Source organism: Phyllostomus hastatus, unplaced genomic scaffold (assembly GCF_019186645.2).
Source record: "Phyllostomus hastatus isolate PE091 unplaced genomic scaffold, TTU_PhHast_1.1 phas_contig_1, whole genome shotgun sequence".
NCBI lineage: Eukaryota > Metazoa > Chordata > Mammalia > Chiroptera > Phyllostomidae > Phyllostomus > Phyllostomus hastatus.
In genome coordinates this window covers 24,200,883-24,217,022 of record NW_025333498.1, presented here as the reverse complement: position 1 = coordinate 24,217,022, position 16,140 = coordinate 24,200,883, and the positions used below count along the sequence as shown (strand labels likewise).

The 16,140-nt window shown below is 35.6% G+C and overlaps 1 protein-coding gene across 1 annotated transcript in view; it reads left to right on the top strand.

The window, feature by feature from the left end:
- Nucleotides 1-16,140, top strand: part of CSRNP3 (cysteine and serine rich nuclear protein 3) — a 197,354-nt gene that overhangs the window by 40,014 nt on the left and 141,200 nt on the right. The window contains exon 3 of the mRNA XM_045860726.1: nucleotides 9,699-9,788. The gene's annotated coding sequence lies outside the window, so the exon portion shown is untranslated. The remainder of the gene's footprint in view (nucleotides 1-9,698; nucleotides 9,789-16,140) is intronic.

The window sequence follows — 16,140 nt, the reverse complement described above, 5'->3', positions numbered from 1 at the left end:
TTAGTGATCATGGTTAAATTAGTGAAGATAATTTATTGCAAGTGAAAAAAGCTCTATACAATCTAGCTTAAACAAAGAAAGAGAGATCTTAGTACATGTAACTGAGAAAGACAGGGGTGAGGTCCTACCAGGCAAAATGGATCTGGGGTTCAAATGACAACTTCAGCACTCTCCCCAACTCCTCAAGACTTGGCTCTGCCCTCACAGTGGGGGGCCCTCATTTACTCCTACTACCTGTGTGGTTATGGTGTTCCCTAATGATCTTTTGAAAATATCTTTCTCCATATAGACATATACATCCTCCTAGCACTATGTTTTTGAAGCCAAGGAGCAGACACTTTCATCCTTGGATCCAACAGTTTACATGGTGAAATATCTCCTGCCTTTGTGAAGAGTATCTTAATGTGTTAGCTGTGTACCCACTTGTGTTCAGATCCAGTCTCTGCCCTTCCTTTGAAAATTGCATTTCTTGACTGCCTTGTCTATTGAAATCCATATGGATTCGGCCAGTCACCACTAGGACAGGGGAGGGCAGAATGAAAAGATAAACCAGAATATTCCAGGCCACTCATTCATGCCTCAGGTGGTATTTCCATTGGCCACTGCACCTTCTCCATGGTTCCAGCCCTTGCTGTAAGAACTTGCTTTTGTGGCCCCACGCCCCATGGAGCAGCTTCCTTGGAGGTCGGGTTCCCACCAGTGAGCCTCAGGTCTTGAGCTCTGGTAACATCACTCCTTCTTTTGTGCCTCCAGCTAGAGGAGTGTCAACATCTTCCTATGTTGCTAATCTCTGAGGTCCTTTGTTTTCTGTTTTGTTTGACATCTCAGCTCTTATGAAACCCTAATAACTAGTTCCTTGTATGAAATTTATTCATTGGACCACCACCTAGCATTGACTCTGTGTTCTGAACTGAGCCCTGACTCATAACCCTGGCATAGGTCACATGCCTTCACTGAACCAATCACTGTGGCCAAGGGATGAGGTCCTTTGATTGGCTAGATCTCATTTATTTACCCATTCTTGTAGTAAGAAAAAAAAAAGCTGAAGAGTGCGTTACCAGAAAAAAAAATGGGAAAAAGAAAAACATTCAGTGACCCATAGTACACATTAACAATTCATTTTAATCCCGTAGTTAATAAACATGAAGATCCAAATAAAAAAAAAATTAAGCCCTGGCTGGCATAGCTCAGTGGATTGAGTGTGGGCTGCGAACCAAAGCATCGCAGGTTCGATTCCCAGTTAGGGTACATGCCTGGGTTGCAGGCCACGGCCCCCAGCAACTGCACACTGATTTTTCTCTCTCTCTCCCTTTCTCCCTCCCTTCCCGCTCTAAAAATAAATAAATAAAATCTTTAAAAAAATTAAAACAACACTGCACAAAAATTCTTAATAAGTGATAATGAAATGTCTCAAGGTAATTGCCTTTAAAATTTATAAATATCCTATCATATTTTGTACCTTTTTTACTGGTTAATAAAGAGAACGAGTACACTTAAGATCTGCTGTGAGTCATATGTTTTAAATGCCATACTTGTCTCTCCTACAAAATACAAAACCAGACTTCACATGCCCATTTACAGATGAAGAAACTGATGTTAAGTAATTTGCCCAAAGTCACAGAGGTAAGAAAAAAAAAAACAGGAGAAAGATGTCAAACTGCGTTTTTTGGTAGTCTAGAGACCAAGCACTTACTACATTATCATATGACTAATATTTCTCTTGAGCTGTATTGAAGCTGCATTTCTTTACTCACATTTTTAAACATCTACAATCAGGGTTCATTCAGTGTTCACCTTATGGTAAAATCACTTGATTATAAAGTCATCTATTATGAAGTCTATATCCAGATAGACCTCTATAATGAAATTCTATCATACAACATTCAGAATGAATCCCTCTTTCCTTTATCCACACTTTGTACTTAACATTGGCACAATGTGCTCCATGGTGTTAAAAGCAGACCAATTTGGGTACAGATTAATTACATGACTATATGGACCCATTTCTATCTTCCACAGCATGCAGCGTTTCTGAAATATGGAAAAAGCATGGAAACATTTATTAAATGCTAGGTGCTGAGCACTTTATGAAGGAATATTTTTGAGTCTTCTTACCTCTTATTGTAGCAGAGGAGATAAAGACATAGTGTTACATTACAGAAAGTCTGACTTGTTCCTCTTTTTCTTTGTAAAGATGAAAGTTTTCAAGACAACCCCAGCAACCATAACACTTTATTTGGGCATTTCTACCCTGCAGGACAGTAACTGGTTTTCAAGAGGAAAAATGCCCCTCATCATAACAATTAAGGTACATACTGTAGGCTGCTTCATTAAAAGTTGAGGAAACAGCCCTGACTGGTGTAGCTGAGTGGGCTGGGTGACGTCCTGCAAACCAAAAGGTCACTGGTTCATTTCCCAATCAGGGCACATGTCTGGGTTGTGGGTTGGGGCATGGGTTGGGGGCCTGTGAGAGGCAACCAATCAATGTTACTCTTGCACATTGATGTTTCTCTTCCTCTCTTTCTCCCTTCCTTCCTCTCTTTCTAAAAATAAATAAACAAACTCTTTAAAAAAGTTGAGGGAACAAGTGTTGTAAAGATCTTTTATTCCTCTCAGTGGATATTGCTTTTTCTTTTTTTAGGTGTGATTTCTATTTTCTGCCACTGAACATAAAAGTACACTGACTAACCTAGTCTGCAATTTAGCTGTGTTCCTAGGACCATGTGTAAGAATGTGTGCATTTCCTGGGAATCTGATCAATTCTAGTAATATTTCTCTATTTTCTCTGTGAAATTAAGGAACTCTGTGATCAATTTTATATTTAAAAATTAGTTTCTGCCTGAAAAAAATTCTGGACCCAGTGTCCAAAAACCATCCTGGGCTTCAAAATTGATTTCCCTGAATAATTCTCTTTCATGTAGAAGCACATGAACTTTTATGTAAGGTCATAAATATCCTATCACAGAATTTGTTTAATGTTCCTTTTCTCTCTTCCTCTCTTTTTCCTTTTCTTGTTTTGTTTTGCTTGGCTTTTCCCTCTATTCTCCCTTTGTCGTTCATCCACATCTCTTGCACTAATAGGGAACTCTCATTTACCTAGTTTAGATTCCTTTACATTCTTTCAATATCATAATCACAAACATATAAACATATTCAAACAAAATTTTTTATCAAAACTGGATTATATACATTTTTCATCTTAAGGTTTTTAGTTGAACAATACTTGAAAATTACCCATGTTATTTATTATACCCCTATTATATCCTTTTCAATGGCTGCATAATATTCCAAGGTATGGATGTATCACATTTTAATCATTCTTTCCCCATGAATGTTCATTTGTTTCAGCTTCATTTCTATGATACTATGAACAAGGCTGCAATACAAGTTCTTTTGAAAATGTCCTTGCACACTGATGCTTTACTTTATGTGGGATAGATTTCTTAGGGTGGGAGAATTTATATTGGTATATTGCTTTTTCAGAAAAGCAGCAAAACTTATACTCCTACCAACTTTGGGTACAATTTCACTTTTTTCTATAATTTCCAAGCAATAGGTATTTACATATACTCATTCAACAAGATAAAATCTCTGCCCTCATGATCTTTATGTCAGTGGTCGAGAAGATAAATAAACCTTGACTGGGTAGCTCAGTTATTCAGTTGGTTGGAGTGTTCAGGAGGCAAAGCTAGGTTGTGGGTTCAATCTTCAGTTGGGGTATGTCTGAGAGGCAATAAATTGATATTTGTCTTTCATAACTATGTTTCTCTCTCGCTACCAAAAAAGTCAATAAATACATCCTTGGGTGAGGATTAAAAAATAATAAAAAAGCAAATATGTAAATAATATGATGTCATAAATTATCATAAATGTACTGTGAAGAAAAAATAAAGCAGTGTTAGGATATAGAAGTAGGGATGCCTATTTATTTCATTATTATTGTTTTTAATTGATTTTTTAGTGATAGAGGAAGGAAGAGAGAAACATTGATTTATTGTTCTATTTATTTATGCAGTGATTGAATTTTCTTGTATATCCCCTGAATGGGGATCAAACCTGCAACGTTGGCATATCAGGACAATGTTCTAACCAGCTGTGATACCCACCCAGGGCTGGTAATTGTATATTGCCAAACTCTCTTGAGACATAAGGAAGATAAGGACTAAAAATTTGCCATTGAATTTTGCAATATACAATTTAACTGCTGACTTGATAATACAATTTCAGTGGAGTTGTGAAAATGAAGCCTAATTTGGGGGAGTTCAGTATAGAATTTTATCGGAGAATGGAGAATACTCTTTGGGGAAGTTGCTATGCAATGGATTGGGGCCCTGATCAGTGTGGCTCAGTGGGTTGGGTGTCATCCCCCAAAATGAAAGGTTGCCAGTTCAATTCCCGGTCAGGGCACATGACTGGGTTGCAGGTTCTGTCCTTGGGTGTGTGACGAAGGCAACGAATCAGTGTTTCTCTCTCACATCAATGTTTCTCTCTCTCTCTTTTTCTCCTCTCATCCCCTCTTTCTAAAATCATTGAATCAAAAGTAAAAATTAAAAAAAATGTAATTAGAGTAGAAAAATAAGTGAGATAAGGAACTGATGTAAAAGAAAATTTTTTAAGCTGGGAAACATCACAGCATATTTGTAGACAGATGGGAATTGTCCAGTAATATGAAGAAAAAATGACAGTGAAGGAGAGAAAGGGGGTAATTGAAGTAACAAAGACCTAAAATTGATGAGAGGAAAGGGGTTGGCCTTTGGTTAGAGAAAGAACAGTTTCTCCATTATAATACATATCAAGGATGTACAGGATATGATGGTGAGAAGAGGAAATTGAATCATGGTTCTTCCAATTTTCTTAGAAGCCATATCATAAACTCAGAGACATTACATGGGAAGAAATGTTGAAGAGTTGAAAAGAAGCAAAGATGCCTCTTCTAGTGATACCATAGAGCTGAAGCATGAATTAATAAGGGAAACGTGGTAAGATGGTCAGGGGGCCCACTTGAAGGTCTCTATCATATATCACTAGTTATGCCAGCAATGTAATATCCTGTATTTTCTCTAGTTATAATCTCTTCAGATACTAAGGGCAAGTTCATAGAAGGAAGACAGCTGGTCTTAACTGGGTGATTTTATTTTTGTCACCCTGGTTTGAAGAAGAGAGAGAAATGCCTTCTAGGTGAGTGTATATGCAAGGGAGAGACTACTATGATGAATGATGGGCCCTACACTGGGTGAATGGGGAAGTGTGGACGTGAGTGGCATGCGTGAACAATGTGTAGAGGTCAAGAAGCTTTTGGTTTGGCGAAGTGTGTGATCTAAACAATTTGAAGACTTGTGTTGTAAAGGTTCTTTCTTTAAGCCTTTTGCACCCTGCTGATCCTGCTTGGCCTTGTGATGGTGAAACCGGAACACCTTTCTAGTCCCTTTAATGATACTCTGTCTAGTCAAGTTTGCACACCTTCTTGGTTCAGTCTTGCTACTTTATAATTTTGGGGGGAATTATCTATACCTTTGGGGTTTTTACTGTTGCCTAAACTTTCACCTAGATTCTCTTATAATTCTTACAAATTCCCAGTTAAGCTTTTTTCCTGTACCTTCACAGAGATATATCTGAGCAATTTTAGAGAAATTTTTGTACTTTCAAACACAGCTAGCTGACTTGAGCGGAAGACTTGCCGGTGACTACCTGGTATATAGATAGCCTAAGAGGGGTTGAATGAGTTTGTTTCAATAACTCATCCACTTTACTGAAATAGAGTGACCAAGTCCTGCCATCATTTTAGAAACTCTTTTGGCCAAGTGATACTGCTTTATTATATAGTTCAACACATGTTAGAGAAAAATAGGAATTCATTTTTCATTTGTTAAAGGAGTGAATTAGTAGCTGCATGTATTTTGAGAGCTGCGCTTCAGCACGTGTGTAACTGTTTAAAATTGGAATGGTATTGTTATTTATGAAATAATTCTAAATTGAACTGATGTGATTGTCAGTGGGGTTTTATTGTCTTTAAAAAAAAAGGGGGTCAAACTTTACATGGCAGATTCATCTTTCCTGCCAGATTTATTGGCTCTAGGCCTCCTTTAGTCAGGAAACTGTCCTTCAGAGTGAGTGATGTTTTTGCCGGTTGTAGGCATACTCATTATGCAATACTGTATTTTGAGATGCAGTAATAAATGCAATTAAACTATTGTACTGAACTTTAAAGTCTTATCACCTTAGAAACACTGAATGGCAATTTCAGATTTTTTTCATTTATGTTCACATACTGATATGAGTCATGCTTCCAGCCAAGCAGAAGCGATCAGCTTAGAAGGGGTGTGAGGGGGAGTGTCTCAAATTTTGTAATTCTGGAATAAGTTTATTCTGAAAACCCAGCATTTGCCAGAAAGATTATTTTTGAAGGCAGGAATAAGATAGGAATATTTTAAAGAAGTTCTATTTCCTTAGAGCTAATCATTGAATCATCCATTAAAAATAACACAAGCTGATCTGATAGCTCGCTCACACCTACTACTGACGTGTGACCTTCAGTAACCTCAGTGAAGTCTAGCATGACTATTGATAAAACATGCCAATGAGAGCTTTGTATCTCCCTGACCTATAAAAGGTGCCCTTTAGAGAAAATGTTGACAAACACGGAAGAATGACCTGACCCTTGCCATTCTGAATGGCTGCTGGCATTTATAGGATGATTTGCAGTAATGTCTGGGAGCAACCAGAAAGCCAAGAGGCAGGGAACAAGGAGAGGTGAAGTTCGCCATTCTCTCTAGCCCCGCAGAATTGCAGGACTTTCTAAAAGTGAAAAACTGGATCTCAGGGAATTTCTCCATTGAACCCCTACTATTAGGAAAGACCAGGTATAAACTATAAATGTTAGGTGTACATTTCTAAGTAATAAGGCAGGTTTTTATCTAGTTTATTTTATAGGACTCTATCAGAAACCAGGATTCTTTTAATGAGTGTGTGCGCGCGCGCGCACACACACACACACACACACACACACACACACACACAAAGATTTGTGAGGGCAAATAGCATCACATTTACCTTAGTGTGTATGTTCTTAGTATTCTACAAACTTCACCCTCTTTGGGTATTTTTCATAGTACCTGGGATGATTATACTTATCTGCAAATCTGTCCCAGATGTCACTTATCACTGCTAAGACCATCCATGGAACCAGGATCCCACTCCAGTAGTGGTATAATAGGCTATGCTGAGAATATCAACTCAGGCTGTGATCACCTTAAAAACATGGGTTTCCAGGAAAGTGGCAGTTTCCACCAATCCTGTGTAGTCCTCTACTGATGTGCCCAGAAGGCTTGTCAAAGAAAAGTAGCAGCCCCTGGATCTTCCTGAGGTACATTATCTAGGGTTATTCCTCTGCACAGTTGCCTGGGTCTCAGAGCAACTGCTATTGACCTAGAGACCTTAGCACTGCAGCTCTTTAAATCCTCTCTCTCACACACGTGCTCCCACCCTTCCTCACACAGTTTCACATAGCCGGTGTCTCCAGGTCACATCCACAGACCAAAGTGCTGGATTGCAATGGTTTTGAGCATCAACTACTGCACACTGTGCCCAGAACTAGTATCAGTCTTTATATCCCCAATTCTTGGACTTTGCATTGGCTATAACTTGTTCTTTCAGTTCTTCTTCCTTTGTGATGGTCTCCCTACCAGGGGCTTGACTGGCCTCAGGTAGGGTCAGTTCTGTCCATAAAATATATTTTGTGTCCTTGACCTTGGAACAGGTCACAGTTTGAGTACCCTTTTTTTCAACACCAAAGGTCCCTCGGCCTCTGTCTAAATTAGAGGTTAAATAAAGGTATATAAATTTATATCCTTAGATTTCTCAATACTTTTGCTTCCCTCGATAGACTACTTTACATGCCTAAATAAAGTATTTCATTTATTTAGTTGTAAAGTACAATTATGTTTGTAATTTTAACACTAGGTTGTCAAAAATCTTAATTTCTTTCTGTAGATTTAGCTACATGTCACAAATATACAGTAGTCAGTTTTCTTATTTGTAAAATAGGGAAACTGAACTAGATAGCAATTTCCCCACTTTTTTATAGGAGCAAAAATTTATTTTGGGGTGATAAAATCTTAAATGATACCTCAATAGTTAAAAAATGACATTTAAATAATATGGAATTAACTTTCATTAACAAAAAGTTTGACACAAGTTATAAATGACATTTATAAATATATTTAATGAAGCATATACTTTATTTTTAGTATCTTGTTTTCATTGTAAATAATATTTTTAAGTTTGTATTTAACAGACACATTATGAGCAGGTAGAGATCTGTTAACATGCTTGATTTTTAATTGCTTAACTTGCAAGCTCAGGATATGTATCATTAACAGAGAAGACAGAAAAGCTATATGCTGAGCTATTCTTCAAAATGAATGCAGAAGGTGATGCAGGCTGAGCTATTCTTCAAAATGAGTGCAACAGGAGATGCAAGTTACTGCTTCTGTGGTCTTCATCATGTCATCATTTGAGCGCAATATTCTCAAAAGAGTTTTAGATATTTAAAAGAATGGAACTGGACTCAGGAACCTCTTAGCTCTTCACTTCCAACCACAACTTGATAACATGGCTACTGTTGTACTAGATATTCCAGTTTGTTCTAAATCCATGTATCTGTACATACCCACATAAATACACATAAAATTTAAAAAGAGAAAGAGGCTCCTGGAAACACAATCTTCCTGAGATATTTTTTCTTAAAGATTTTTGATATTTAATTATACTTGCATGACATCAGCACAAGTTGCTTGCTCAGACTTTATTTCTTTGTTCACATAACGCATGGATAGTATTTCTACAGTAGCTATTGTTATTGGCTATAATGAGTGACAGTTCATTTCTGGCTATTGTAGAAACACAATAAATGAACCACAGTTTCCAAGGTTTTCTACATAATTTTTTAGGAAAATTTTTACATTGTATATAGACATGACCTAATGTATTAGAATGGAAAGCTCATTAATTCTTTAGAAAAAGTGATTATATACATTTTAGTGTGGAAAAATAAAAGTATATAATTACTACTAGGATTTCCTCACCTCTTCAAATTATGGCACTTATCATTTGAATTATGGTACTGGAATTTTAAAAACAAAATTTTTCTTAATTCATGTTTATGTTAAAGCATTTTTGTTTAAATTATTTTCTTAAAGTCTGTTACCTTAAAACCTGAATATATAAATATTTGAGTTAATTTTAGAATTAAATTGTTTAAGTAAACCAAAATAATGTAATAAATGTTCATTGTGATCATCACTAACTATTGAGCTATAACATTTTGGTTAATTTTCCTTGAGTTTTGTGGATCTTGAACATATGAATATTCTAGAAATTAGGAAGTTACTAAAATCCAACATAATGTTGATTAATAAGATAGAAGGACTTTAACTCTTTGTTCATAGAAATATTTGATTAAATAACAGGAAAACGAATGAAAGTGATTATGATTCATAATGTACAACATTCTTCTAGGGTGGATATTCTTTCTGCACTAAGTTATACATAGTGCAATTATCCTGTTCCATATCTAATGCCTTATTTATATTCCAAGATTTCTATAGATTTTTCTCTGTGTCATATTTATACTTTGTAGTCACCTTTACTCTTTGAAAATATAACCTTATGTAACATTGAAACAAATCTGTTTTTTTAAGGAAAAAATAAGGAGCTATCAACAGACTGAAAAGATGTTTTCAGAGGCATAGAAGTCTTCAGGAAGACACTGGAGTTCGTGAGATCTCAAGGTCAGCAGTTCACACATTATTATTTACATTATTATTTTATTTTACAGATCTGAGTTATAACTTTGTAACTATTCCAAATTTGTATTGCTAATGTCTAATTATATAAGGAGAATGCTCTTTTTAAAAATACATATTTATCAAAATTTCCTCAAGATTTTAAAAATTTCATTATACTATAAATGTATTATTTGGTTCAATTAGGGATGGTTAAAAGAAAATATTTTAGTAGAGAACCAAATTATAATTAGTTTCACTTTTTAAAAGAGTAGCACTTTTTACATAACATGAAATAAATATTAGACATCCCTATAAAATTTTATTATTATTAAGAAATGTTCACCTAGTTAGCAGATTTCTTCCTTTATTTTGTTTCTTTGGCTACAACATGCACACATATACACACATAGTTTAGAAAAATAGCTAATCTTCAATTCTTCTAAAATACTTTGAATCAGATTTCCTGACTTTCCCAAGTACAGTCACAGAAATTCTGATTTTGTTAAAAATGCTCCTGCAATAAGATGATGGTATAAATGAACAAAAGAATAATTAAGGACCTTCTCTAAGTTGTTTAGAGTCAAAAAACAAAATAAGTCTACTGTTATTAAACAGCTCATTATAATAATACACTAATGTAAAATATTCATTTGAGGTTTGAATTACAATTTAGGTTAAAATGGTCCACCCTAATAAAATGGCTTAAGTGGATGATTTCTGACTTCTTTATATTATGGGACCCAATATCAACATATTCATAATTTTAAAAGAAAAAATATTGATGACCTTTTATTTTGATTGCATTATTCATGCTTCTCTTCCTTGTCTGAATCTTTTTGTCACTGATCTAAGGGTGTATTCATTCAAATTTGCCTGGAACATACCATATGTCAGGCAATGGGCTGACTGCTTTGGGTGTTTCAAATGAGCAAGAGATGTTTCCTGTTCTCAAGAATTGTCCAACCATATGTTACTCAGATATTAAGTTTATTATTAACACAAGACATACTTAACTAAAAGGGCAAGCTAGATTTAAAAGGGCATGCAATGAATTCTAAAGCCCAATGGGAATGATTTGGGGATTATTCACTTTTTTATATTATGGCTTTTACTAGCCTAGAATGCTGAGAGTTATACCAATGGAGTGTTGCTCCATCACAACCCACAACTGACCTTTACAACTGATCTTTTATTAAAGTAGCTCTTCAAGTACAACACAAGTAAGTAATATGAGATTCTAAGAAGGAAAAGTTTCTTTTTTGCTACAACTGCAAATTTAATGTTGTAGAAAATACTTATACAAACACCTATGAAAAGAACAAAAATGATCATTGCTTAGATTTTTTCTTAATCTAGTACATTCAACTTATTTATTAGGTTCACCAGAGAGATAAATTATTTCTCCAATAACTTAGAAGGACATATAAGTTTGAAAGGAATCAAATGCTGTAAACACCTACAGAATCCATATTCACACGGTAGCTGAGTGAGTAAAGAGCTTCCAGACTGTACTTGAAATGGAATTACCCAGTACTGTGATTCTTGTGAAAAGCTTTTAAAAGGTGATATCTTACGAAGTTAAAACAAGTAATTAAAATAACAAAGTTATTTTTGAAAAGCCAGTGAAGACACCCTTTATTTAAATTGTGCCATCAGACAAGTGGTTAAATTAATTTAGATAACTACAATCATTCAACAAGTGTTCATCAAGTACTTAGTATGTGCATGGGGGCAACAGCATTGAATAAAATATACCAATATCCTTCCCTTAGAGAAAATGACATTTTATGGGGTAGAAACACACAGGCATAAAAACTCCAAAGTTAATTATGCATTATGTTAGGTGGTGATACTGCTGTGAAGAAACAGGAAGCAAAAAAGGGAATATAGAACGTAAGGAGGGATGGAGTTTTAAAATAAGCCTAATGACAGAACTGCATAATTTACACTGAAGAAGTAGATATTACTTTAGCCCACATAGTACCAACTAAAAACAAGTATGATGAAATATAATAACTATTGTTATGTTTCCTACATCATTTTTAGGTGAATGTTGCTAATTTATGTAAAATAATAACTAGTGTTTGTCTTTCTCAATTTCACCATAAAGACACTTTTTAAATGGTAATATATTTACTACATGCACATGAAATATTATCAAACTGTTTGCAATAAAGAAACATACAATTGAATGTGGATTAGTCCATTCACCTTCTGAAGGGGTAAAGACTATAACTATTCACCTATGTATGTGGAGGAGGAATCAATTCATTTTTTACATTGAATATTATAAACTTAAAGTAGTTAAGGACTACTGACAATACATATAGATGATACATGGTGCTAGAAGTGTATGTGTGTATATATATATATATTTTGTTGTTGTTTTATCATCAGTCATCATTTTAAGAGAACATGGAGTATTGAGATTGAAGACCAGAGAATTATTTAAATACTCCCTTATTTGCATGGCACAGTATTTTTTAAAGGACCTATGTCTTCTCTTGCATATTTGATTTACTAAAAAGTATATGGAGATTTGGTTAAAATAACTCATCTGGTTTGTGATGATCAACAAATGAATTATCAAGTTTCTTTTGATGAGAACCTGGTTGGAATTTTTCTGTGAAACATTAGCTGCTGAGCACAGGAGTTTGGAGGTGTTTATAACCCAGACAACCCTGCTAATTTTTTGCAACCTATCTAAACTATAAATAAACCCAGCACATAAATATTCTTTTGGTCACAGGACTACTTTATACTTTTATTTACTTTTTAAGTATATTTTATTGATTATGCTATTATAGCTGTCTCAATTTTCCCCTTTTGCTCCCTTATCCCAGTACCCTCCATTCACTCTGGCAGTACCCCCTTAGTTTATGTCCATGGGTTGTGCATATAAGTTCTTTGGCTTCTCCATTTCCTATACTATTCTTAACATCCCTGTGTCTATTTTGTACCTACTGATTTGTACTTCTTAATCCCTGCACCTTTTTACCTATTCTCTCCCTTTACCCTCCTTATTGGTAACCCTCCAAATGATCTATATATCTGTGATTCTGTTTCTGTTCTGCTTGTTCACTTAGTTTGTTTTTTAGATCCAGTTGTTGATAGTTGTGAATTTATTGCCATTTTAATGTTCATAGCTTTGATTTCTTTTCATTAAACAAGTCCCTTTCACATTTCATATAATAATGGCTTGGTGATGATGAACTCCTTTAGCATTACCTTTTCTGAGAAGCACTTTATCTGCCCTTCCATTCTAAATGATAGCTTTGCTGGATAGAGTAATCTAGATTATAGGTCCTTGTTTTTCGTCACTTTGAATAATTTTTGCAAGTTCCTTCTAGCATGCAAAGCTTCTTTTGAGAATTCAGCTGATTATCTAATGGGAAATCCTGTGTAGGTAACTCTCTGCTTTTTTCTTGATGCTTTTAAGATTCTTTTTATCTTTAACCTTTGGTATTTTAATTGTGATGTGTTTTTGTATGGTCCTCTTTGCATCCTTCTTGTTTGGGACTTACTGTGCTTTCTGGACTTTTATCTCTATTTTCTTCACTAAATTAAGGAAGTTTTCTTTTATTATTTTTTTCAGATAAGTTTTCACTTTCTTGCTCTTTCTCTTCTCCTTCCAGCACCACTATGATTCAAATGTTGGTTCATTTGAAGTTGTACCAGAGGATCCTTACCCTATCCTCATTTTTTAATACTTTTTCCATTTTGCTGTTCTGGTTGAATGTTTTTTTTCTTCCTTGTGTTCCTAATCATTGATTAGATTCTCAGCTTCATCCACTTCACTGTTGATTCCCTATAAAGTTTTCTTTATTTCACTTAGGGTAACCCTTATTTCTGCCTGGGTCTATTTTATGCTGTTGAAGTACCCAATGAGTTCCTGGAGCATCCTGATAACTAGTGTTTTAAACTCTGCATCTGATAGATTGTTTCTCTCCATTTGGTTTAGTTCTTTTTCTGGAGTTTTGTTCTATTCTTTCATTGAGCCTTATTTCTTTGTCTTCTCATTTTCGCAGCTTCCCTGTATTTGTTTCTATGTATTAAGTAGAGTTGCTTTGACTCCCTGTCTTAGTAGCATGGCCTAATGTAGAAAAGAACACCCATGAGTTGGATGGGGCAGAGCCTTAATCGCCTGGGTGTGGTAAGCCGTGTGAACCAGGTTGATGGACTTTCAGATTTGGTGTTGCCACTTTGTGGCTCTGCGTTTTGGGGGGCTCAGAAAAGGAACAGTGTCCACTGCCTGGCCTCTGGATTTTTGTCTGGGAGGAAGCTGTCTCTCGGCATTCGCCCTGATGCCACACTTCTTAATTTCTCCCCATATGCCACTGGTGCCCTTCAAGCTGCTACCCTGGTGTTAGAGCCCAGCCAGAGCAAGTCTGTATAAGTCCTAAATCCACTGAGGACTCTTTAAGAGGAGATGCCTGAAAATCTTGCAATTTCTTCTGCCATCTCAACCCCCATTTGTTTTTACAGCCAGAAGTTATGGGGACTTACCCTCTTAGCCCTGGAAGCTTGGGCTGGGTGGTCAGGTGTGAGGCTGGAATCCCTCACTACTGAGATATCCTCCCAAGTTTTATCTACCATATGTAGATGTGGGACCACCCATTCTATATTTCTTTGTCTCTAGCCCCTCCTACCCATCTGAATGAATGTGACTTCTTTAATTCCTTGGTTGTCAAACTTCCATACAGCTCAGTTTTCTAACAATTCTCAGTGATAGATGTTTTATAGTTCAGTTGTAATTTTTGCTGTGGTTGTGTGAGGAGGTGAGCCATGTTTACCTACATATCCATCATGAGAGGAAGTCTCCCACCACATAAATTAATATTACCTTAAAACTCATTTAGTCTTTGACTTAACGCGGTACAATTGAAAGAGTTAGCCGATTTGGTAACAGAAGAATTTGCTAAATCAGTTATTTTTCATTGTTAATAAGTCAATATGACAGAAATATCTAGTCATCCAAATTAACACAATTTGGATTAGGAGATCTGAAAACCTATTAAATATTGCAACTCCTTCAATCTTCCAAAAGGCAGGTATCATAAACAGCATATTATCTAAAGGAAATAAAAGTCCAGTAATAGATTAATAAAAGAAGTACACAGTAAAGGTCACCAATATTTAGAGGGTCTATCTAATTAAACCAAAGCAGAGAGTATTTTTTGTGTGACCTCTAAAAGGTCATCCATAAGAAGGCAACTGGTATTGTCTATTTAGGGAAAACCAAAAGAAAATAAAAATAAGAGATTCGGGGGTGTGGACAAAAGCTTATGGAGAAAAAGAAGACTTCTCAAGTCTTGTCATTATGTCTGAGAGATATTTCTTCTAAGCCAATATTAATTCAGTTTTCTGGAGACTTTGAAGGAAAGAACTAGACACTCTTATTTAAAGGTAATTAAAGCATGACTTTCTTGCTTTCATTCTCCCTAAATTTGCTTGACAAAAAGGTAAACCCAGAAATCATTTGAAAATGTGTACCACTAAGCCACTTCCCCCTGGACTCTTCCAAACTGGCGACTCTTCATTCTTTCACAAACCATCACTTGCTAATACACATCTTTGAATTTCTCATCACCTAGAATGCTGATGCTCTGGGTAGTTCCTTCTTCTCTTCCCTATTTTCAGTGGTTCTCCAGATGATTTCTGGTCATTTTCATTTTTCCATCTGTCTCATAATTTATCTGATCCAGTTTTCTCCAACTGAGCACTATTGATGTTCCTCAGCATTATAGTATGTTCAGTAGCATCCCTGGCACTACACATCAGTACCTCTCCAGCCTCTAGTAGCGTAAACAAAAAATGATTCCAGACACTGCCCAGTGTCCCTTAAGGACAAAATTATCTCAAGATAAGAAGCACTGTTACAACCTAATTTCTGCAACCTCAATAAATATCCATTCCATATCCATCACCTCCTAATCATCTAGAGCATCTTGCTGTCAACCAAAACTCAACACAGACACTGCAAGTTCCAGCGTCCCTTGATTAATTGAAACTCGCCTGTTTGACTGTCTGTATGTTTTTAATTTCCTCCTTTTTGCTTATATCTAACCTTGTATATAAAATGTGTCTTAAAAAATAAGAGTGAATCCAAAATCGGTGAGAAAATTAAGGAAAGAGATTAAAGTAAAATAAAAACACAAGATTAAGTCAGGAATGATGCTAGGTTACCCCATGAAATTAGCAATTGTTCCTCTAATGGTTTCTTCAAATTCAATAAAACTTGGATCTTTTCATGTTCTCCAGGTATTTCTCAGAATTTAGCTTGGACATGAGCCTTTACTGTTCTACAGGCTGTCCTTTCTTACATTATACATGCAATCTTGAAGCTATACCATGG